This window comes from Musca autumnalis, unplaced genomic scaffold (genome assembly GCF_047663935.1).
Source record: "Musca autumnalis isolate F117 unplaced genomic scaffold, ASM4766393v1 scaffold_4, whole genome shotgun sequence".
In the NCBI taxonomy this organism is placed as follows: Eukaryota; Metazoa; Arthropoda; class Insecta; order Diptera; family Muscidae; genus Musca; species Musca autumnalis.
The window spans coordinates 154,314,280-154,339,745 of NW_027411977.1; the positions used below are offsets into that span (position 1 = coordinate 154,314,280).

At 33.7% G+C, this 25,466-nt stretch overlaps 2 long non-coding RNA genes across 2 annotated transcripts; both read right to left on the reverse strand.

Annotated features, from left to right (window-relative positions):
* Positions 1-1,269: 1,269 nt before the first annotated feature.
* LOC141401175 (uncharacterized) lies at positions 1,270-3,863 on the reverse strand. The gene is made up of 2 exons (XR_012412280.1): positions 3,612-3,863; positions 1,270-3,528 (listed from the first exon to the last, which is right to left on the reverse strand). It is a non-coding gene; the product is annotated as an uncharacterized lncRNA (long non-coding RNA).
* A 2,387-nt stretch (positions 3,864-6,250) lies between these two features.
* Positions 6,251-10,783, reverse strand: LOC141401719 (uncharacterized). The gene is made up of 2 exons (XR_012412429.1): positions 8,590-10,783; positions 6,251-8,506 (listed from the first exon to the last, which is right to left on the reverse strand). It is a non-coding gene; the product is annotated as an uncharacterized lncRNA (long non-coding RNA).
* Positions 10,784-25,466: the final 14,683 nt, after the last annotated feature.

Below are 25,466 nucleotides of genomic sequence, written 5' to 3' on the forward strand. Positions count from 1 at the left end.
TTTAAACAAAAATGGCGCTGAATGACGCTCTCTTTAAAAACTTTTTACACGACAAATTTGGGCGAGTAAAAAAATAGTAACATGGTTGCCGGTGTCTGATTGGCTGATACGCCGACTTTGACATTTGTTCCAGTTTTTTTGACGTATTTTCCATTTTTCCGTTCCCGAACTATTTCAAAAAACTTATGTGTGAGAACAATTTTTTTGCAGTTCTCTCTTTTACGAGTTTTACTATTAAAAAGTACGGGAACGAAGCTTTAGATATAAGTTCATTATGCCAAGTTTACACTACGCTCCAAAATCCACTGGATTTCACTGAATCCTGAAATACACCACGGTGTTTACACTTATAGTACGTTTATATATAACCAGATTTAACAAACCCACTGGGTTTCAAATGTCAATTCCATTGCTTATATTTCATATAAATCCTCATAAAGAAGCAGTGTTCGAAAAGAAACAGTACACTAAAATAACGTACCGCTCCAGGTACGGTATCACTAAAAAATATTTTAGTGTACCGTACCGGAGCACAACCACTAAAAAATATTTTAGCGTACCGTACCGGAGCACAACGAAAATCGTAGTGAACCGCAGTCGGTACACTAAAAAATCGTAGCGTACCGCAGTCGGTACACTAAAATATCGTAGTGTACCGCTGGTCGGTTCACTAAAAAAATAACGTACCGGTAATGTACCATACATGTGTTTTTTTATTTATGAGGAAATATGAATTGTTATATGCTTTCTTGGCAAAAAAGGCAAGTATAATAAATAAAATTCAATATTGTATTAATTAATTACATTTTAATCGTTTATAAATATTGAGAAAATTTCTAGAAAATATAATGTTGTTTACCATGTTATGCATTTAGACATTTATGATATCCAAACGGGTGAAAATTGTGTTATGTAACTATGTCGGAAGTGTAAAGGGGAATGAGGCATACCAAGATGTCGCTGGTATACACTTGCCATTGAAGAAATTCGGTCTAGCTCAGTGGCCACTCCTGACTAGCCATAAACAAAATTGATTCATTATCAATCACAAACAGGATGCTTTATTTCAAAAAAATGATATGATATTGTTGTTGTTGATATGGGTACCCAAGGTGTTTGTTGGGATACCATGCCCTCCCAATGGATTTTCTACAAAATCCCCAATGAGTCTCATCGATGATGATGACTCCCAAAATTTGCATTGGCTGAACCCTCCTACTACTTTACCTTATAAGAATGTTCCTAAAACATATTTAGGTTTAACAATTATTTTCAGATAACAATTCACATATCAATTTATTCAAGGTATAATCGTTTATAATAAGCGGGAGTATTTCGTAGATCGTAAATTAAATCTAAAGATAAATTGTCTTATTTATAGACTAGATGGGATAAAAAAAAAACGATGACAAGTTAATAATACAATTTGTTTGTATGTATATACATACGTATGGAAAAGAATTAAATGAGTCTAAAATGAACAGATGTCCATCCCAGATAATTGTGCCATTGCGTACTTTTATAAAAGAAGCGAAGATAAATTTTGTAATCCTGATTACTACCTTTTTGAGCTCACGAAGGTTTCAGAATATTTTTGTTTAAATTTTAATCTAAATCCAAAAGTTTTATACTAATTGTTTTTGGGATAGACATTCACAAATCGAAGTTGAAATGGTATCAATTAAGAATAATGGGAAAGGGGGTAACATGGAGGGGGGAATATATGATCAAATTTAAATCACTGTAATTAGTTTATGATCTAGAATAAATATTGATATAAATTTGAGGTATGTTTGGCCTCACGGGAGTCTCCAGAACTAAAGCGGTACTAGTTCAAACGATTTTAAATTTGTAATTCCAAAATTGATACGTACTAAAATCCAAAAAAAAATGATGTTCGAATAATAATCGGGTATGAGATCAATTTATAATTGATATTAAACAGCTTGAATTGAATGGCATAAATCGTTTTAAAAGAATGGCCCGAAATTGAAAATCATGGTGCTTAATTTTTCTAATATTCAACGATATATTTTCTATTAAATTTATAAACTTCACTATGAAAACCAAACTCGATGATAAACCAACAAGAAAAGCACAATTGCTAAATCGTACTTAAGATCTCAATTCAAAGACTGCTTTGTGATTTGGAATCCTCTATCCAAAACCTGAATCGATTCTCAAAATGGTATAAACCGAGTTAAATTTAATTGGAATTAAATTCACATCAGTATTTCTCTCCAATAACAAATCCAATTAAAACTGTTTTAAATCAATTGAAATTGATATAAATCAATTTTAATTTATCTGAAATTGTTATAGATTACCATATATTCTTTCTGTAATCGATTTCCAAGATTCCATAAATAAATCTCGACTTGATTTTTGAGACCGAAATTAATCACCACTTGGCTTCCATTAGAAACTAATATTTTTTTAATGATTAAAATTTCAGCATTTTCCAAAAAGATTTACATGCCTATCCAAAGTTATTGCTTATGTACCAAAATACGTATAAAATTTGGAAGAAGACAAGGTAAATTGACTCATCAAAAGAATGTGCAAAAAACGTGACTGTACATAGTGGTGCTGTACATGCGTACCGTTAGGTATGGAGACGTACCGTTATAAAGAATTCGATAGTTTTACACAAAGTATTCATAGAATGTGTATACACGCTTATGCTAGATAATATCGCATAATACGTAATATATAATGCACCATAATTATAGAACGAGATCGGCTGTCCGTCGATTCTTATGTTGTAGAAAAACTAGTTCTCTTATTCCCCCACCTGTGGTGGAGAAATATGAGAGACTAAATGAAACCAATAATTTACACTAACTGGAAATGTGTACCGTTATAAAAACACTACTCTTGTTAATCTACTGCAATATTTGTGTTATCTCGGTACTTATCTGTAACTCCAAAATGTTTCAGGATTACTTGTCCAGAACGCTCCTTGACTATTCCTATTTGTTTTCATTCAGGTAGTGTACTGAGGTTATCATAAACTGGTGGTTGTTGTGATGTCATAGTTGATGCATTCGTGCAGCGGGACTGCTATACCATATTGTTGCTTTAAGTTGCATCACTTTTCCACAGTGATGTTGTGACGTCACTCCTCGTTTAAACTTGGCAAAAAGGTGGTTATGAAATGGCTATGGCTTCGGATTTATGATGGTGCACGTTCACCATATGTTGTTGGTGATGGTTAACAAGAAACACAGCAAATTATTTTGTCACAGGAAATATAATGATTTCCGGACGATTCTAGGCAATGACGGTGGCTACGGCTGTTGTCCAATATTTGAGAGGGAATGTATGTGTGGGCAGGTGTTATTGCCGGGCAAAAAAAAATATTTCCCCAATAAACTCGTTTTGTGAACACGGGTGGCTTTTACAAAAAGAAAAGCCTTAAATCGGTGTTGAAATTATTTGCACTGCACTCATGCCTAATGTGGTGGAATTTTGCGGGGAGTGCCGTACCGAATTGTTAATGCCAACCGCCATGTGCCTTTGGTCAACCTGTTGGGTAAAAGCAAAAAAATTGCACACGCCAATGTTAGTATGCCGGTTTGGCAAAACTAAAAATTCCACACTAAACTCACCCTTTTATTGTTGGTTTTTAATTCCGCATTTATTTTAATGTTCCGTACGGAAAATATTTAATAATTATTCCCGAAGATTAGAATTATGATATTCTCGAACGGGAGCTATTCAAAATGGCGGATTTGTCCAGCAAATTCTTAATTTGCAAATTTTTCCTTATTGGACGACTGGCCGGTTTGCGGGTAAAATTGAAATGAATGCATTCGCCTTCGGCGTTCTTGTCATGCCCGAAGTTTGACATTTCTATTGACAGTGATGCCACATTGTCAAGAAAAATGAACGAAAATGTGTGAAGGGGAACACACGATAAGTGTGTGTGGTGTTGCACACAATCACGACGTCGTATACGCAGCGGCTTACGCCGTTGTTATACAAGGTTAACGTAACAAACCCGAACACGTTGGCATAGGCCTGCCGAAGCCATACTGATTCGGGAAGTTAACCGAGGTATGCTTAGGGTGGGGAAGAACCGCGACCCTGAGATTAAGAGAACAGAAAAGTCATCAAAAAAAACGAAAGCCGGGCAAATTATTTTGTTGGCACCATGTGCTGTAAATCTTTTGCGTGGTAAACGCCTATTTTTCTACCGCGTAAGTCCTCAATTTCATATAGGGATGTTCCAATATTGAAATTCGCATACGCAACAAAACACAACCAGAATACTGAATGGCTACAACAGGTCAGGTGTTTCGAAAAGAATCGAATAAAAAACACAACAAATCTTGCAAAGTTCCTCAAAACCAGAACAAATGCTCAGAAATTCTGTACAACAGAATAAATCGAGGCAATAGATCATTTTCTCTAGGCTGTGGTAGATCAGTATAAATTTTGTAAGTCCGGGTAAAATTAGTTCGAATAATATTCGAATAAATAGTCTTGGCTGGTAAAAGGAAAAAATAGAACTTCGATAGGCTCTTCAGTTCTCTTCGCCTACCCCTATTGTTCTATGGAGTAGACTGTTCAAACGTAGGAGTGATTGTTGCCGGTTAGAATTTCCTCAAAGAGTTTCTCGAGGTCTCTTCAGTGTATCTTTAGTTAAGCATAGAACGGCTTTCTAAAGATACACTGGGAAATCGACAACCAGACAACAACCAGTCCTACGGAAAATGCTCCAACTCAAGGTTGAGCGCTGCCGTCCGAAGGCTCTCCAGACTATCCGCCCCTACAACCTTAAGGTACTTCAGCTGACCTCGAGTCGAACTGAAGACCAGTCTTCGGGTACAGTTAGTCCAGTTCTGTGTACACCCTGTGTGTACGTGAAAACAAACAAAAATATACTACTACTTAAAGCCTGTATATTTTAAGAGAAAGAACTAACAGTCAGTAGTTTGAGCCTATCAAACACCTCCTGCCGTCTCTTAATAGAAATAAAAAAAAACAACAAATGTCTTGAGGGCGACGACCCTATGCCTCACGCAATCGGAAATAGAATGGTAACTACCACGGAAAATGTAAGCAAAGTGAATAGTAATTAACTATCACAAAGTTTTGAGAAAAAAAAACTGACTAAAACTGATGAACCACAGATCCAAACTAACGATCGGAAAAAATTTTCAAAACATCCCACGACGATACTCTATAATCAAATCTCAAACCAGAAACAGGAAAAAAGTTTGCCAAAAGCTGTTACTAGTGCAGGTGCCAGATAATTACGAAAACTAATATGTCTTAAATGTGCCAACAATCGAATAAATATCAATAATTTTATCCTCAAAAATTCCCAGAAAAATTTCTAATAATCTCGGGTCAAAATTATTTCATAAAATGTATAAGGTAATTGGTAGAAGGTTAAGGTATCAGCCAGGATAAAAAAAGAATAATCAACAACAACAAACTATCTTCATTATCTTTGAAAAGCGCAGTCAAAAATTTTCCCCAAAAATTTCAATTCTAATAAATCAATATATTAAAGCATCTATAATATCGCAAATCATGCAAATGATCATAAATAATCAACTGCAGATGACAATATATTATAAAGCTTTAAAGAAAGTCGAAGTATGAATTCAATAACGCAGAAGTTTTGTCACAAAATTGCAGCTAGACATAAACTCAGGCTTGCAAGACGACTAAAACTCTTTTCTTTAAGATGAAATTCAAGAAATGATGTTAAAATTTAATTGACCTTAAGTCGCAATTGGTATGTTGTAATATAACAACAACTCAAGACATACTGAAAACCAATCAAACAAAAATTCATACACCTAATGTTCAGGAACAATTCCCATTGATGGGAGTTGAACCTAAGACATTGGCTTATACGTTGGGCGCCATTGTTATGTAACTATGTCGGAAGTGTAAAGGGGAATGAGGCATACCAAGATGTCGCTGGTATACACTTGCCATTGAAGAAATTCGGTCTAGCTCAGTGGCCACTCCTGACTAGCCATAAACAAAATTGATTCATTATCAATCACAAACAGGATGCTTTATTTCAAAAAAAATGATATGATATTGTTGTTGTTGATATGGGTACCCAAGGTGTTTGTTGGGATACCATGCCCTCCCAATGGATTTTCTACAAAATCCCCAATGAGTCTCATCGATGATGATGACTCCCAAAATTTGCATTGGCTGAACCCTCCTACTACTTTACCTTATAAGAATGTTCCTAAAACATATTTAGGTTTAACAATTATTTTCAGATAACAATTCACATATCAATTTATTCAAGGTATAATCGTTTATAATAAGCGGGAGTATTTCGTAGATCGTAAATTAAATCTAAAGATAAATTGTCTTATTTATAGACTAGCTGGGATAAAAAAAAAACGATGACAAGTTAATAATACAATTTGTATGTATATACATACGTATGGAAAAGAATTAAATGAGTCTAAAATGAACAGATGTCCATCCCAGATAATTGTGCCATTGCGCACTTTTATAAAAGAAGCGAAGATAAATTTTGTAATCCTGATTACTACCTTTTTGAGCTCACGAAGGTTTCAGAATATTTTTGTTTAAATTTTAATCTAAATCCAAAAGTTTTATACTAATTGTTTTTGGGATAGACATTCACAAATCGAAGTTGAAATGGTATCAATTAAGAATAATGGGAAAGGGGGTAACATGGAGGGGGGAATATATGATCAAATTTAAATCACTGTAATTAGTTTATGATCTAGAATAAATATTGATATAAATTTGAGGTATGTTTGGCCTCACGGGAGTCTCCAGAACTAAAGCGGTACTAGTTCAAACGATTTTAAATTTGTAATTCCAAAATTGATACGTACTAAAATCCAAAAAAAAAATGATGTTCGAATAATAATCGGGTATGAGATCAATTTATAATTGATATTAAACAGCTTGAATTGAATGGCATAAATCGTTTTAAAAGAATGGCCCGAAATTGAAAATCATGGTGCTTAATTTTTCTAATATTCAACGATATATTTTCTATTAAATTTATAAACTTCACTATGAAAACCAAACTCGATGATAAACCAACAAGAAAAGCACAATTGCTAAATCGTACTTAAGATCTCAATTCAAAGACTGCTTTGTGATTTGGAATCCTCTATCCAAAACCTGAATCGATTCTCAAAATGGTATAAACCGAGTTAAATTTAATTGGAATTAAATTCACATCAGTATTTCTCTCCAATAACAAATCCAATTAAAACTGTTTTAAATCAATTGAAATTGATATAAATCAATTTTAATTTATCTGAAATTGTTATAGATTACCACATATTCTTTCTGTAATCGATTTCCAAGATTCCATAAATAAATCTCGACTTGATTTTTGAGACCGAAATTAATCACCACTTGGCTTCCATTAGAAACTAATATTTTTTTAATGATTAAAATTTCAGCATTTTCCAAAAAGATTTACATGCCTATCCAAAGTTATTGCTTATGTACCAAAATACGTATAAAATTTGGAAGAAGACAAGGTAAATTGACTCATCAAAAGAATGTGCAAAAAACGTGACTGTACATAGTGGTGCTGTACATGCGTACCGTTAGGTATGGAGACGTACCGTTATAAAGAATTCGATAGTTTTACACAAAGTATTCATAGAATGTGTATACACGCTTATGCTAGATAATATCGCATAATACGTAATATATAATGCACCATAATTATAGAACGAGATCGGCTGTCCGTCGATTCTTATGTTGTAGAAAAACTAGTTCTCTTATTCCCCCACCTGTGGTGGAGAAATATGAGAGACTAAATGAAACCAATAATTTACACTAACTGGAAATGTGTACCGTTATAAAAACACTACTCTTGTTAATCTACTGCAATATTTGTGTTATCTCGGTACTTATCTGTAACTCCAAAATGTTTCAGGATTACTTGTCCAGAACGCTCCTTGACTATTCCTATTTGTTTTCATTCAGGTAGTGTACTGAGGTTATCATAAACTGGTGGTTGTTGTGATGTCATAGTTGATGCATTCGTGCAGCGGGACTGCTATACCATATTGTTGCTTTAAGTTGCATCACTTTTCCACAGTGATGTTGTGACGTCACTCCTCGTTTAAACTTGGCAAAAAGGTGGTTATGAAATGGCTATGGCTTCGGATTTATGATGGTGCACGTTCACCATATGTTGTTGGTGATGGTTAACAAGAAACACAGCAAATTATTTTGTCACAGGAAATATAATGATTTCCGGACGATTCTAGGCAATGACGGTGGCTACGGCTGTTGTCCAATATTTGAGAGGGAATGTATGTGTGGGCAGGTGTTATTGCCGGGCAAAAAAAAATATTTCCCCAATAAACTCGTTTTGTGAACACGGGTGGCTTTTACAAAAAGAAAAGCCTTAAATCGGTGTTGAAATTATTTGCACTGCACTCATGCCTAATGTGGTGGAATTTTGCGGGGAGTGCCGTACCGAATTGTTAATGCCAACCGCCATGTGCCTTTGGTCAACCTGTTGGGTAAAAGCAAAAAAATTGCACACGCCAATGTTAGTATGCCGGTTTGGCAAAACTAAAAATTCCACACTAAACTCACCCTTTTATTGTTGGTTTTTAATTCCGCATTTATTTTAATGTTCCGTACGGAAAATATTTAATAATTATTCCCGAAGATTAGAATTATGATATTCTCGAACGGGAGCTATTCAAAATGGCGGATTTGTCCAGCAAATTCTTAATTTGCAAATTTTTCCTTATTGGACGACTGGCCGGTTTGCGGGTAAAATTGAAATGAATGCATTCGCCTTCGGCGTTCTTGTCATGCCCGAAGTTTGACATTTCTATTGACAGTGATGCCACATTGTCAAGAAAAATGAACGAAAATGTGTGAAGGGGAACACACGATAAGTGTGTGTGGTGTTGCACACAATCACGACGTCGTATACGCAGCGGCTTACGCCGTTGTTATACAAGGTTAACATAACAATTGTGAATTATAAAATCGTTTACATGAATGAGTAAAGAATAATTTTACTATTTTGATGTCATTATCATTTCTTTGGAAAAATATTATTCAGACAAATGTAATATTTGCTATACAATCCACATTTATATTACCTGTACCAACAAAAAATACCCATCTATTTTGCTTGTAGTGAACAGTATTCGCTAAAGGTGATCGTTCATCACTAAGGGTTTTTCCAAGCTATTTTTATTTACACATTTAAAAGTATTTGTAGCCAAATTACAAATTTTAATATGATTTTTTCAATATGGAATGTATTTATCATAACACCAGTATGAGGTTTCGAATTGACGTCATAAGGATGTTTTTTTTCGACAAAAGTCCCCTCGGGCAAAATCATTATTATTGGTGGCACCAATAACAGAAAATCTATTCATAGCAAGGTAATGTGGACGATCAACGAGAATTTTGCCTGTTACTTTGTGGTACCACTGAAAAAGTCGAAGCAGTAAAAATTCGTAGTTCGTATTGTTGGTACAATGAAAATAATATACATATCTGTAATGTACCATAGATGTGTTTTTATGAATTATGAGAAAATGTAAAATGTTTAATGGTTTTTTGTTTTATTATGGAAGACTATATAAATTGACCCCATAATTGTGTTATATACATATGTATATCCAAAATATTTGTATAAAGTAATAAGGCACGTGTTGGTGTCACATTGATGTTTTTTGGGCCAAACGAACAGTGGAAAAAATACCGATATATCGCGCCAAAACTGAAAAAAATCACATACGCCTATTTAAAAATTATTGGTACGGTATTGATCTAAGATGTCTAAGGTGTAACGACAGTTAAAATAATTAGTTTTACATCAGCCAAAGCGGAATAACGGTTAATTTTTTGTTCACAATTTATGGACTGGTTTTTATAATATATTTTACAAATAATTTTTAAATCTCTTTTGAGTTAAAAAATATTTTATATAATATGTTATTTATTGTAACTCGGATTTTACACATATGTAAATCACGTGACATCCGCTTTTCTTTCACATTGTGTACTTTGTTAAAGCTATTTAGTAGGGAGTGTCGCAGGATGGCGCGTAGATTTATTTATTTTATTTTTAGTACATATATTTCTTACAAAATTTGTAAAGTTTTAGCTGCAACAAAATATTTTATAATTGTTTTTATTATTATTATTTTCTATTTAAAATAAGCGAAATTCAGGCGGTACCTTTCTATGGGGGCCATATCAAAACGTGAACCTGTGCAGACAATTCTCCGTCGGAATATTTTATACTCCCAACGTGGACTAAATGTCAAGTTTCAACTAATTTGGTTGGATAACGTGGCCTTCAAAATAACCAATATCGGCGGAACCGTTCTATGGGGGCTATATAAAAACGTGGACCTGTACCGAAAATTCTTATAGGAATGTATGTATAACCCCAACGGACACTAGATAACAAATCTAAGCCATTTCGGTGGGAAAATGTGGTAGAAATCTTTAAAATACCGAAAATCGGCAGGTACCGTTATATGGGTAAAAATACAAATTTACTAAACACTTGCCAATCTAGAGCTGTTCTTATCCAAATTATGGCATTACCACTACGAAGAAGCCTTCTAAAGTTTGAGTTTTTGAGGCATTATTCTCATATTCTTACCATTTTGTTTTGTTACCTATTACAAACGGATTTTATGTTTTATGCAATTTTATTTTAATTAATTCAAACATATCAACATTAAAACTTGAACAGAATAAACATATTAAAAATTTAAAATATATTAGCTGGAGATTCAATCTTTAGTGATCCGACTGTGGCTGTTTTGTTTGTTCATGTGGATTGGACAACAAACATAACCTTTTTATGAATTGACTTTTGCCGCAAATAAACATCATTATGACACCAACATATTAACGTTATTCTTTTCTATTCATAGAAATGGTTTTATGACACATGCATTATCACCCCTTTTTACTTGTAAAAACTGTCTAATTATTTAACTAGGGAACAAATAATATTTAAAAAACAGTTTTTTAATATATGTATACATTGACTACAAGGACTCTAATGAGTCCTTAATAAAATTTTCTCAAAGCGAGTAAATAGAAATACATATGTACATTAATAATATGGGTTTTAAACCTAATGCTATAATAGAGGGTGGTTCACTTAAAACTTCGTATAGAAATTATTAAAATATGTATTGGTTGGAAATTTTAGCTATTTTCATATTTTACACTAATTTTCTCAAAATTCGTATACCGACCGAATTTACCACCTTCGTGCTTTTAATTTATATAATCTTGTATTTTAGTAACTATTCTTGCCCTTATTCTCAAAAACATATAATTTTTCATCACAATTTACAAAACACACATGTACGGTACATTACGGGTACGTTATGTTTTAGTGAACCGACCAGTGGTACACTACGATAATCATACTGTACCGCAGTCGGTACACTAAAAATCGTTGTGTACCGCAGTCGGTACAGTAAGATTTTCTTTGTGTTCCGGTACAGTATCACTAAAATATTTTTTAGTGTTTGTGTACCGGTACGGTACATTATCGTAGCGTACCTATCCACCATGGTACGGTACAGAACGGTACGGTACGATACCATAGTGTTTATTTTCGAACACTGTAAAGAAGGTTAACCCTGCAAAAGGCTATAATATAAACATGGCCTTATTTTTTGTTGATTTCAAACATATCACAATGATCAAGGTAGATGCATATGCGCAGCTGATCGAACATGAATTTTCACAAGTTGTTGTAAATTGAATTAATCATCAAAATTATAAAAATATAGAACTTAACAACTTTATTTGGAAAATTATCGTAATATTATCTATATATCGTATTAATTGTGTATAGTACTAACAAATGAAAAAAATAAAAAAAAAATGATTTTATCGTTGAGACATCATAATAATAAATTTTGATAGATAAAAGTTGTGCTCAGAACCTGCATAATATTAGTACTTGCAATAGTTTTCCCGTTTAGTGGTGCTAAAAATGCGTTCCCGTACTCCGAAATCTAGCAAGACTTGCACTTCTCTTTAAACAAAAATAGCGCCGAATAACACCTTCTTCTCCTCTTTTCTGCCATACAATTTTGGACTAGTAGAAACTAGCAGCAAGTATTTTCACTGGCATCTAATATGATAGCTGATACGTTGATTTTGACATTTATGCAGGAGTTTCCGGTCCCCTAATTTTTTAAGAAATTTGTATGGGGAAGCAATTTTTGACAATTCGATCTTTTTTCTAACATTACCATTAAAAAAAAGTACGGGAACACAATGAAAAATAGCATTGTAACAAAGTAATTTAATATTTTTTTCACATTGTTTACAAATTTTGATACTAATTTTTGTTGTTGCAGCAATTGACCATCTACCTTGATTATTGTGATACGTGAAAAGTGTTGCAACTTTTGGTACTTTTTTAGGCAAAAACAGGGTTGTATATCATGTGTACTGTGATTTCGATGTTGATTTCGCTGAAATCATGAAATGAGATTTCATTTTTGTATGCGAAATCATGATAAATTTAGCTTGATTCCGCTCGAAATCACGAAACGCCTTCGAAATCACGAAACGACGCCGAATGTTGAAACGGATCGCCTTATTTTATTGTGGCGCACCAAATGTGTGTAGACCTTAACATGTTTGACGCCATACGCTACGTCAAACATTAAGGTGGCCTAGTGGCAACACTGGAGTTTGGCACCACTGTAAGTCTAATTACATTCACTATCACACATACGTATGTGTAAATGTGAAACACGATCCAGCCATCACAGTGATCATTTATTAATAATCAGCAAAGGGAGCACAACAGCAAGAAAATAAAAATTATATTTCTACCGTAGTGAAAATAAATATTTTAGCAAAGTGTGCACAAATGTTAAAGACTGTCACATAACCTCTTTAAAAGGGGATATTCTAATAGGAAGATCTACAAATAATAAGAACCTTAATAAGTGAATATTACATTGTGACATTTTGTAAAAACCTCAAGCCTCACAAATGAATTTGCATTTAATGCAATAAATTTTATTATTTTCAAGGTAAGGCATTGCAAAATATGCATGTTTGCCAAAAGTGATTTTTTTACTAATTTTGCGTTTTAATGCATAGTGACATCAACAAAACTGGAAAATTCCAAATCTTGTAAAGGGCATTCCTGACCTTACATTGGTAAATTGCGAAGTGAATTTACAACAACAATTACGAGCATTATTCTGGAATTATTGACGTCACTGCCAAGCAAAGGAACAGATCTCTATTGTAGTATTAATAGTTAGAGTAGTGCTATTTTAATTGATAGCTAGTGTAAGTAGAATTATCTTGTAAGCAATTAGTATCTAAGATAATTCAGATAATTATGTTACTCCCTTGTACATAAGAGAGTGGGGCGTTGTTGTTATTATGTGTGGGGGCATTGGTGATAGCGATCGACCAACGAGGTTATTAAAACCAGTGATTACAACTAGTTCCAATAGAGACACACATAAGAACAAACGCACCCCGCTCGCTTGCAATAAATAATTGTGAATAGAAAATAATAAAGGAGACGAAATAAACAATTTTAAACAAACAGTGTTCCCCTTTAATAAACGCAAGCCTACTACATTTTCAGAAGTGGGATAGGAAAAAATCGCCTACAAAGTGAAAAAAATAGACATTTTTTTTCTGTTTCCTGACACCAATAAATTTGTTTTACCTAAAAAACAAAATAGAACGAAATAGAGAAAACCTGTTTGAAATGAATAGCGTCACAGCTAAGCAACAACAAACATCGTGGACGGCCACTAAGGTGCCAACAACGTCAACATGCAGAAAGATCGAAATGCAGAAAACAAATACAGAAAATATAACGGCGCAACACAAAAAAATAATTTTGCCATCAGACAGTGAAGAAGAGGAGAGCGGGGTCGAGTGCGAAAAAGTACAAAATAATGTTGAACAAAAAGTGGAGAAAATACATGATATTGAAGAACATGCAGAAATACACTTTAAGGCGCGACTTGTTAGTGGCGCACACACAAACAAATTGCCGATACAAAAAATTAGAGACACCCACGAATTTTTGAACAAAATTGCCGAAAATGAGGAGAAAGCTACGGCGATCAAACTGAAGAACAAAGAAATAGAGTTATTGAATAATGAAAATGAACTGCTGAGACGAGAAAAAGACATTTTAGCGAAAGAAAATATACTGCTGAAGCAAAATTTCAACACCAACAACAACAAAACTACAGTTGACCACATTTTTATGAAATTATTAAGCAATTTTATTCCGAATTTTGACGGAAGCGCAGACGCAAATTTTTGGGTACAACAATTACGAGGTTTGCAGCAGCTTTACAACCTGTCGGACGACAAGTTGCGTGTGTTGTTCGCTATGAATCTTACTGGCAAACCATTGCGTTGGCTGCATTCCAGCCGCATCACAATGTTAGACGAGATGTTTAGTCAATTTTGCCTGATGTTTGGCTCAAACCACAGTAAGCTAGAGACCAGTAGTGGGATTCTGTAACTCATTTTTGCTGTTACCGACAAAAATCGGTAAAATTAAATCGCAAAACTATGACTAAAAACATAAAGGAAAGTTGGCATCACTGTTTGTGTCGGTAGAGGCTAGCGACTACTTTTTATTCATCGTTAACTTACCGAAAAATTTTGTTAATTATCGAAATTATAAGCATTTTAATTTTACCGACAATTATCGATAACAGCAAAAATGAGTTACAGAATCCCACTACAGAAGGAAGTTAGAACGCCGCGTGTGGCAATTTGGAGAAAACTTTGCTAATTACTGCGATGAAAAGAAACGGTTGGCCGAAAAATTAAATCTTGAGGAAGATGAACTGGTGGAGTATATAATCGACGGCATTCCTAATGTGCAGCTCCGACGTCAAACCATCATGCGGCGAATTAACAACGTCAACGAATTATGTAAATCCTTGGCTGCGATCAAATTGCCGAGAGGGAACGAGTTAAAACGGGAGCCACGGAAGGTGGGCGATGTAAAGAGAGGTGTTGTCACCGACAAAGCAAATCGTGTGGTGGCTACGTGCGGAAAAAATAGAAAGAAAGGCGCAGCAATGAGTAACAATGATTATGTAAGATATTTTAATTATAGTTTTAGTGCTCCATGTAAAATTTATTTTCCTTTGGAAACGTTAATTGATACCGGTAGTCCAATTAGCTTAATTAGGAGAGACGCGTTGCCAGTCGGAACACAAATTTTTCCATTACCACAAACGAATTATTATGGCTTGAATTTTTCACATTTGATAACATTTGGAATTTCTTTTTGTTTTTTAAAATATAACAATAAAAGTGTTGAAGTAAAACTAGTGGTAGTTGATAACGGTTCTATGAAATATTCGGTGTTGTTGGGACGAGATTTTTTGAAAGAAACTCACAGTAAATTATTGTTGTTTGGTTGTGAATCCGATGTAGAGCCAGAACAGAATATTATGAACGAATTCGAATTAGGTGACAAATCAATAGCCACTGAATCTAATTTAGATCAAGAATGTGCAAAATTTGAGAACGACATATTAGCGATAGATGTATCTTCAAATTCTACAGACTTCAACTTGAAAGTCGGTGATGATGTGAACCATCATATTTTGCGGGAATTAAATGTTTTATTTAAGGAAACTTATGTAGATATGAAACGTCCTGAATTACCAGAAATACATTACGAAATGAAATTAATATTAGAAAATTCCAAACCTTTCAACTGTCCTCCGAGACGACTTTCCTATGCTGAAAAACAAGAATTACAGAAAATTTTAGATGATTACTTGGAAAAAGGAACAATAAGGTCGAGTGAATCTGAATATGCCTCACCCATAGTGTTAGTGAAGAAAAAAACTGGAGACCTCCGAATGTGTGTAGATTTTAGAAAATTAAACAAAATTACAGTTAAACACAACTACCCAATTCCTTTAATCGACGATCTTTTAGAAAGCTTAGCAAACAAAAAAATATTTACTAAACTAGACCTCAAGAATGGTTTCCATCACGTTTTTATGAGTGAAGATTCCATAAAATATACAGCGTTCACTACGCCGCTAGGACAATATGAATTCCTGCGTATGCCTTTTGGACTAAAAAATGCTCCGTCAGTTTTTCAAATGTTCATAAACAATGTCTTCAAAGACCTAATTAGAACAGGAGATGTCGTGATATATTTAGACGACATTATGGTCGCCACATGTGACCTCAAACGACATTTAGAAATATTAAGAGAAGTTATGTTGAGACTGGTACAAAACAAACTGGAGTTGCGTTTAGATAAATGTGAATTTTTGCGAGATAAAATCAAATACTTAGGATATACGATTGACCAAGTAGGTATACGAGCTGATGATAAAGGTTTAGAAGCCATAAAAAATTTTCCTGTGCCTGATAAAGTACGCTCAGTACAAAGTTTCCTTGGCCTTTGTTCATATTTCCGACGCTTTATTAAAGATTTTTCAATTCTCGCTAAACCACTTTATGACCTAACCAGGAAAGATAAAAGGTTTAGTTTTGGGAAACTTGAGCTCGAAACTTTTGAATTGTTAAAGGGTAAACTTTTAGAATCCCCAGTTTTAACACTCTATGACCCTTCCGCAGAGACAGAACTACATTGCGACGCGAGTGCGTTAGGTTTCGGGGCTATCCTTATGCAAAAACGAGAAGATAAAAAATGGCACCCCGTATTTTATTTTTCAAAGAGAGCTTCGGATGCTGAGTCTAAGTTTCACAGTTACGAATTAGAAACCTTGGCGATAGTTTATGCTCTTAGAAGATTTCGCGTCTATTTATATGGCAAAACTTTCAAAATAATTACTGATTGCAACTCCTTGACTTTAACCTTAAATAAGAAAGAGTTAAATCCAAGAATTGCTAGATGGGCATTAGAATTACAGAATTTCGACTATGTCGTCGAACATAGAGAAGGAAAGCGTATGCAACATGTAGATGCATTAAGTCGTTCGTTAGACATTATGATTGTAGACACCAATACTTTTGAAGAAAATTTAATCATTGCTCAAAACAAAGATACCGAAATTGTAAAAATTAAAGAAATGTTACAGACAACTGACCATAAATATTACGAGATGAGGAATGGCGTACTATATAGAAAACTTAAGACCGGAAAATTGCTTTTTGTTGTCCCTGCTCAAATGGAATCCCATGTTTTGTTTAGGTACCACGACGAAATGGGACATGTCGGTATTAACAAAGTTACAGAATTAATAAATAAAACTTACTGGTTTCCTCATATAAACAAAAACGTTCAAAACTGTTTAAAATGCATAGTATTTTCCCCTAAAAGCGGTCCTGTTGAGGGATTTTTACACAATATTCCAAAACCGACGAAACCTTTCGAAATGATACACATAGATCATTATGGACCCGTAGATAGAGGCAGTTCAATGAAACACATATTCGTCGTTATCGATTCTTGCTCCAAATTTGTCAAGTTATATCCCACGAAAACTACAGCTACCAAAGAAGTAATAAATGCTTTACGTGAATACTTTAGGTATTACAGCCGACCGCGATACATCGTTTCTGATAGAGGGTCTTGTTTTACTTCGAATGATTTCAAAAAATTTGTTGAAGACAATGACATCCAACATATTAAAATAGCTACGTTTTCACCAGAAGCAAATGGTCAAGTAGAACGGGTTAACAGAAATTTAGGCCCAATGATCGCAAAACTCATAGATACAGAAACTAATACTACTTGGGTAAAAACATTAGAAACCGTAGAATTTGCGTTAAACAATTCCTGCCATAGGATGATTAATGAACATCCTAGTGTAATGTTGTTTGGTGTAAATCAACGAGGAAAAATTTCAGATCAGATTAAGGAAAATATTATGAACGAAGATGTTAGAGATTTAAATTCAATAAGACAAAGTGCAGATGATAGACAACGTGTCGCACAACAATACAATAAAAATTATACAGACCCCAAAAGAAAACAACCGGTACTGTACAAACATGGTGATTATGTCGTAATAAAAAATATTGACGCTACTATTGGTACGTCTAAGAAATTTATGCCAAAATTTAAGGGCCCGTTTGTAATAACAGAAATACTGGAGAATGATCGTTACGTTTTACAAGATGTAGAAGGTTTCCAGCAAAGCAGAATACCCTATAAAGGAGTATGGGCAGCACACAATATGAAGCATTGGCATAGGGGGTCTGGTCAGTTAGTTCAACATAATTTACAATGTTCACAGCAAACCGAATTGTCTCCTAGTCCAGTTACAGAACAACATTCAGAACTACCTATTACAAATAATGATAATGTTCCATAAGGCAACCGTAGCAGAAAGAGTCAGGTGATCTTTATAGTCAGGATTGGCCGAATGTAGTATTAATAGTTAGAGTAGTGCTATTTTTATTGATAGCTAGTGTAAGTAGAATTATCTTGTAAGCAATTAGTATCTAAGATAATTCAGATAATTATGTTACTCTCTTGTACATAAGAGAGTGGGGCGTTGTTGTTATTATGTGTGGGGGCATTGGTGATAGCGATCGACCAACGAGGTTATTAAAACCAGTGATTACAACTAGTTCCAATAGAGACACACATAAGAACAAACGCACCCCGCTCGCTTGCAATAAATAATTGTGAATAGAAAATAATAAAGGAGACGAAATAAACAATTTTAAACAAACAGTGTTCCCCTTTAATAAACGCAAGCCTACTACACTATAGACACAGAAGAAGGAAAAAACCATCAATCCTTCCCAGCTGTGGGACATGCACCCAGACATAACCACGTAAACAATTTATTCGGTGATGTATTAATGAAATTAAAATGTAGTGATTTGTGGAAATTTAGAATATTATAATGTGGAAATTTTAGACATCATAAAATTATTACAAAATAGTACTGTTCCACTTAATTTTTATCATTTCCATAAAAATTAACCTGCTGCAAATAATGGTTCATAAACGATATATTTACATATTGATAAATATGTAATACATATGTATACATAATTTTTTTGACTTATTGAATTTTTGCTTTCTCTGAATTTCTTGCTTTGCTGTACATAACGGTATTTACTGACCTTCAATGTACACACATACATAATTAGAAATGCATATATTTTTATTCCTATTTTGTAAATAACATCCCGTTAGGATTTAAGAATAGTTTAGTTTTTTTGTAAAAGAAGATGAGTGTCAAATATTAGAATACAACCCAGCAAACATTTTTAGATCTGACCCAAATATAATATTTTAATGGGTAATTTTTTTGAGTGCTAGATTATTGAGCTCAATCATCAGGCTTTCTAATTAGACTTTTTGGTTAGTGCCATAGTATAAAATGGGGTTTTGTTATAAAAAAAAAAATATTTTGACATTTAGCCTTCTTCTAGTTTTTCTATTTTTCTTCTTATTTTTTATGTTTAGTTAATTTAATAATTAATGCAAATATGCAATTAATTTTTCATTTTTAATTTCAAATATTTTTCTTAAATATTATTATGAATTATGTTCAATAAAATGAATTTTGTTATGAATATGAAATGCTAAACTGACTTCGCATTTTAAAGGAATGTTGGGTAACCAAGGCTTTTAGGATTTGAAGGTCACATTAAGGGACATTGTTAAATTAAAGGTACATACAATGTCATAGGTGACAGGGTGGGACAAGTGTACCTCGGTATGACATAAGACCTCGTCATACCACAAATGGTCACAAATAAGATACAACAATGACTCACAATTGACTTTGTGCAATATAATTTAAAATCAACTCTACTTTTTAATAAACGTTTGGTTTCCGTGGCATGGAATGTTTATTTTAATATGTTCGCGCGCTGAAGAATAACAGGTTGAGAACTTACCTCCTGGATGAGCTAGTCAGGCAAATTTGTTATCTTACCATGCCCAAACCGACCTCGTATATTTTTCATACATTTTTATTCGATTTTATGCTTTGATTTTATTCAAACAATGTAAACTAAGCAACACATTTTTCCCATCTATCTTAATAATGCCATGTTCATACCAGCATTTGAATCACGTCGTTCGTTCTCATAATTACGTACACGAATTAACCCGTTCATACGACATGGTACACAATTCATAGTAACATGATTCATATTTTTACAGTTTTTGTTTACTGATTTTAAAGAAAGTTTCAGCCAAAATACGAGTAAAGTTAATTGATATGAACTGAAAAAATATTTGTCCTTCTTTTAGATATCTACTTAATATTAAATTATATTAGTTTCATTCATGTTTTCTATTTTTTCTCAGTATATTCTCAAATTTTCAGTATATTTTCAAATTGTTCTATTTTAAAAATTAACGAGAGAGAGACCTGCCAAAATAACTTTTTGGTATACAGACTTTCTGGCAGGCATTTGATTTTTGTTTCTAAATTTGTACGCGAATTTGAAACGATGGACAATAAATGCAACTGCAATATAAGAGAAGACAAAATTTGCTATGATTTGAATATATACTAGTCGTTAAACCGTTTACATTTCATTAATGTTTTGCAGTTTTTCCAAAAATGTTTTAGTTTTTAATAAATGTTTAAATTTTTTCCTGTCATAGTTAATTTATTTCGATAAATTCTCTCATTTGTTAGAGATGGGCCATATTTTATCGTCATTCTGAACGTAATTTAAATTGAACAATGTACAAAAATCGTTGTTCGTTCTCAAAATTTTGTATGGGAAATGAAGTAATCATGGTATAAGTAAAGAGGTAGATTTAAATGAAAAAAAATCTATAGAACCCTTGTTTTTCTTGAATTCCTAAAACTTCAAAATTAAGCAACAAGTGGGTTTGTTTACAACACCAATTTTGTGCATTTTATAAAAATCGCGAAAAATGAATGAAGGACCAATGTTTCTCCGCATAATCAAGTTGTGGATATGATAAAATGTTTGTTTCAATGATAACCTGACGAATTATTTCCATACAAATGTTCCAAAAATAATTTTAAAAATCATTGAATTCGATTGTTTTTAAAATTGTTTGGCATTTTATTCAAACACCACACACACATACACAGTTTGTGTATATTGTTTTGAAGTTTTAGGAATACTCGAATGAAAAAATTTAAATTGACATAAAGCTTTGGCTAACCTTTCTTATTAAACCATGGAAGTAATTACATCGTAATTTGTGTTCGAACAACGAATAGAGAGCGAATTAGCCTTATGCTTGGTTTACATTTACGAAATCCACTCGATTTCAACTGTCAATTCCATAGCTCAAACGTCAAATGAAATCTCATCTGGATTTCATACTAAACTTAGCATTAGTATGAACAAGACATAACTTTCCTTCAAAAATACCTAGGCTTTCATAGTTCGATTACCGGTTATTTTGAAAATAATCGATAACATTGATTTCCAGTTTTCGATCGAGTTCCGTCATGCCGTTTTTTTTTTTAACGTCGACAACTTATTCACGAGCAAATTCTCGATCGATATCGAAGACCATAATTAGGCCCCAGGAAACTAAAACTTCACTGCAATGAGGATTGCATTAGAAGTCATTTAAAAATATTTGCAACAACAAATAACATCGCTAGTTTCGTCGTTCATAACTAGCAGAGTGTTAATGTTGTTGTTGTTGTTATTTTCGGCAAAGAAAGAAGGAGAGAAATGTCAATAAAAACAATAAGAATAAGAATTTTAATTGTTGTTGGTTTATTTTGAAGAGAATTGCAAGGCAAACGCAGAAAATTATTGTAGATCGTTGAACATATGCTTTTGGCCTTGAATATTCATTTTGGAGCAAATCGTCACCATAAATGCCGGAAGACATAACCGACATGAACATCGAAATTCGTTTTTTGGCGTAATCTGATACATAAAGCTAAAATACATGCCCTGGCAAAATTTCAAGCTTCTACGTTCAAAAACAACGATCCTATTCAAGAAAGGCATTTCCGAAAATGGGATAATGTTGCAGATTTGTTATACCCTCCACCATAGGATGGGGGTATATTAAGTTTGTCACTACGTTTGTAACTACTGGAAATAATCATTGTAGACCCCACGAAGTATATATATTCTTGATCAGCGTGCAATTCTACATCGATATAGCCATGTCCGTCCGTCTGTGGAAATCACTCTAGCGTCCGAACGGATTGACGTAGGTTGATGAAATTTTGGGAAAATATGTTATATTTACGTAGGACTTTTGGTATTGAAAGCGGGCTATGTAGGTCCACGCTTTCGTATAGCCCCCATACAAAATGACGCGTCGTGGTTTTAAGGAATTTTTAAGATATTTGGCCCATTTTACCACCGAATTGGTTGTAATTTGGTACTTTGTGTCTCCCGAGGCCAAAAAATATTCCTACCATAGTTGGGTTATATAGGTCCACGTTTTGGTATAGCCCCCATATAAGGCCCCATATAAAGTACGCGTCATTTTAATATATTTTGAATGTAGTAGACCCATTTGGCTAAAGAATCGGTTGTAACTTTGTATTTTGTGTTTCCAGAGGCTACCATGAAATGTTTATTTATACCATAAAATGTTTATATAGGTCCACGTGTTGATATAGCCCCCATAATACAATATCTCCCGATTTTCGATATTTTGAACGTTTTAGCCTCATTATCACACCGAGATGGCTGAAATTTGGTATTTAGTCTTCTTAGGCGTACGCGAATTTGAAACGATGGACAATAAATGCAACTGCAATGTAAGAGAAGACAAAATTTGCTATGATTTGAATATATACTAGTCGTTAAACCGTTTACATTTCATTAATGTTTTGCAGTTTTTCCAAAAATGTTTTAGTTTTTAATAAATGTTTAAATTTTTTCCTGTCATAGTTAATTTATTTCGATAAATTCTCTCATTTGTTAGAGATGGGACATATTTTATCGTCATTCTGAACGTAATTTAAATTGAACAATGTACAAAAATCGTTGTTCGTTCTCAAAATTTTGTATGGGAAATGAAGTAATTACATCGCAATTTGTGTTCGAACAACGAATAGAGAGCGAATTAGCCTTATGCTTGGTTTACATTTACGAAATCCACTCGATTTCAACTGTCAAATCCATAGGTTAAACGTCAAATGAAATCCAGATGAGATTTCATTTGACGTTTGAGCTATGGAATTGACAGTTGAAATCGAGTGGATTTCGTAAATGTAAACTTAGCATTAGTATGAACAAGACATAACTTTCCTTCAAAAATACCTAGGCTTTCATAGTTCGATTACCGGTTATTTTGAAAATAATCGATAACAATAGCTCTGTTCCTTTACGTGCAAGAATCTTCAAGTTTTACAACTTTTTACTCGAAAAGCGTTCCTTTACTTCAGACACCATACAATTCTTATGGAACCAGATTACAACTTTTGCTACTTTTGCCGGTTTTACCACTTTCAAAAGTAAAGGAACAGACCAATTGATTTCCAGTTTTCGATCGAGTTCCGTCATGCCGTTTTTTTTTTAACGTCGACAACTTATTCACGAGCAAATTCTCGATCGATATCGAAGACCATAATTAGGCCCCAGGAAACTAAAACTTCACTGCAATGAGGATTGCATTAGAAGTCATTTAAAAATATTTGCAACAACAAATAACATCGCTAGTTTCGTCGTTCATAACTAGCAGAGTGTTAATGTTTTTGTTGTTGTTATTTTCGGCAAAGAAAGAAGGAGAGAAATGTCAATAAAAACAATAAGAATAAGAATTTTAATTGTTGTTGGTTTATTTTGAAGAGAATTGCAAGGCAAACGCAGAAAATTATTGTAGATCGTTGAACATATGCTTTTGGCCTTGAATATTCATTTTGGAGCAAATCGTCACCATAAATGCCGGAAGACATAACCGACATGAACATCGAAATTCGTTTTTTGGCGTAATCTGATACATAAAGCTAAAATACATGCCCTGGCAAAATTTCAAGCTTCTACGTTCAAAAACAACGATCCTATTCAAGAAAGGCATTTCCGAAAATGGGATAATGTTGCAGATTTGTTATACCCTCCACCATAGGATGGGGGTATATTAAGTTTGTCACTACGTTTGTAACTACTGGAAATAATCATTGTAGACCCCACGAAGTATATATATTCTTGATTAGCGTGCAATTCTACATCGATATAGCCATGTCCGTCCGTCTGTGGAAATCACTCTAGCGTCCGAACGGATTGACGTAGGTTGATGAAATTTTGGGAAAATATGTTATATTTACGTAGGACTTTTGGTATTGAAAGCGGGCTATGTAGGTCCACGCTTTCGTATAGCCCCCATACAAAATGACGCGTCGTGGTTTTAAGGAATTTTTAAGATATTTGGCCCATTTTACCACCGAATTGGTTGTAATTTGGTACTTTGTGTCTCCCGAGGCCAAAAAATATTCCTACCATAGTTGGGTTATATAGGTCCACGTTTTGGTATAGCCCCCATATAAGGCCCCATATAAAGTACGCGTCATTTTAATATATTTTGAATGTAGTAGACCCATTTGGCTAAAGAATCGGTTGTAACTTTGTATTTTGTGTTTCCAGAGGCTACCATGAAATGTTTATTTCTACCATAAAATGTTTATATAGGTCCACGTGTTGATATAGCCCCCATAATACAATATCTCCCGATTTTCGATATTTTGAACGTTTTAGCCTCATTATCACACCGAGATGGCTGAAATTTGGTATTTAGTCTTCTTAGGCGTACGCGAATTTGAAACGATGGACAATAAATGCAACTGCAATGTAAGAGAAGACAAAATTTGCTATGATTTGAATATATACTAGTCGTTAAACCGTTTACATTTCATTAATGTTTTGCAGTTTTTCCAAAAATGTTTTAGTTTTTAATAAATGTTTAAATTTTTTCCTGTCATAGTTAATTTATTTCGATAAATTCTCTCATTTGTTAGAGATGGGACATATTTTATCGTCATTCTGAACGTAATTTAAATTGAACAATGTACAAAAATCGTTGTTCGTTCTCAAAATTTTGTATGGGAAATGAAGTAATTACATCGCAATTTGTGTTCGAACAACGAATAGAGAGCGAATTAGCCTTATGCTTGGTTTACATTTACGAAATCCACTCGATTTCAACTGTCAAATCCATAGGTTAAACGTCAAATGAAATCCAGATGAGATTTCATTTGACGTTTGAGCTATGGAATTGACAGTTGAAATCGAGTGGATTTCGTAAATGTAAACTTAGCATTAGTATGAACAAGACATAACTTTCCTTCAAAAATACCTAGGCTTTCATAGTTCGATTACCGGTTATTTTGAAAATAATCGATAACATTGATTTCCAGTTTTCGATCGAGTTCCGTCATGCCGTTTTTTTTTAACGTCGACAACTTATTCACGAGCAAATTCTCGATCGATATCGAAGACCATAATTAGGCCCCAGGAAACTAAAACTTCACTGCAATGAGGATTGCATTAGAAGTCATTTAAAAATATTTGCAACAACAAATAACATC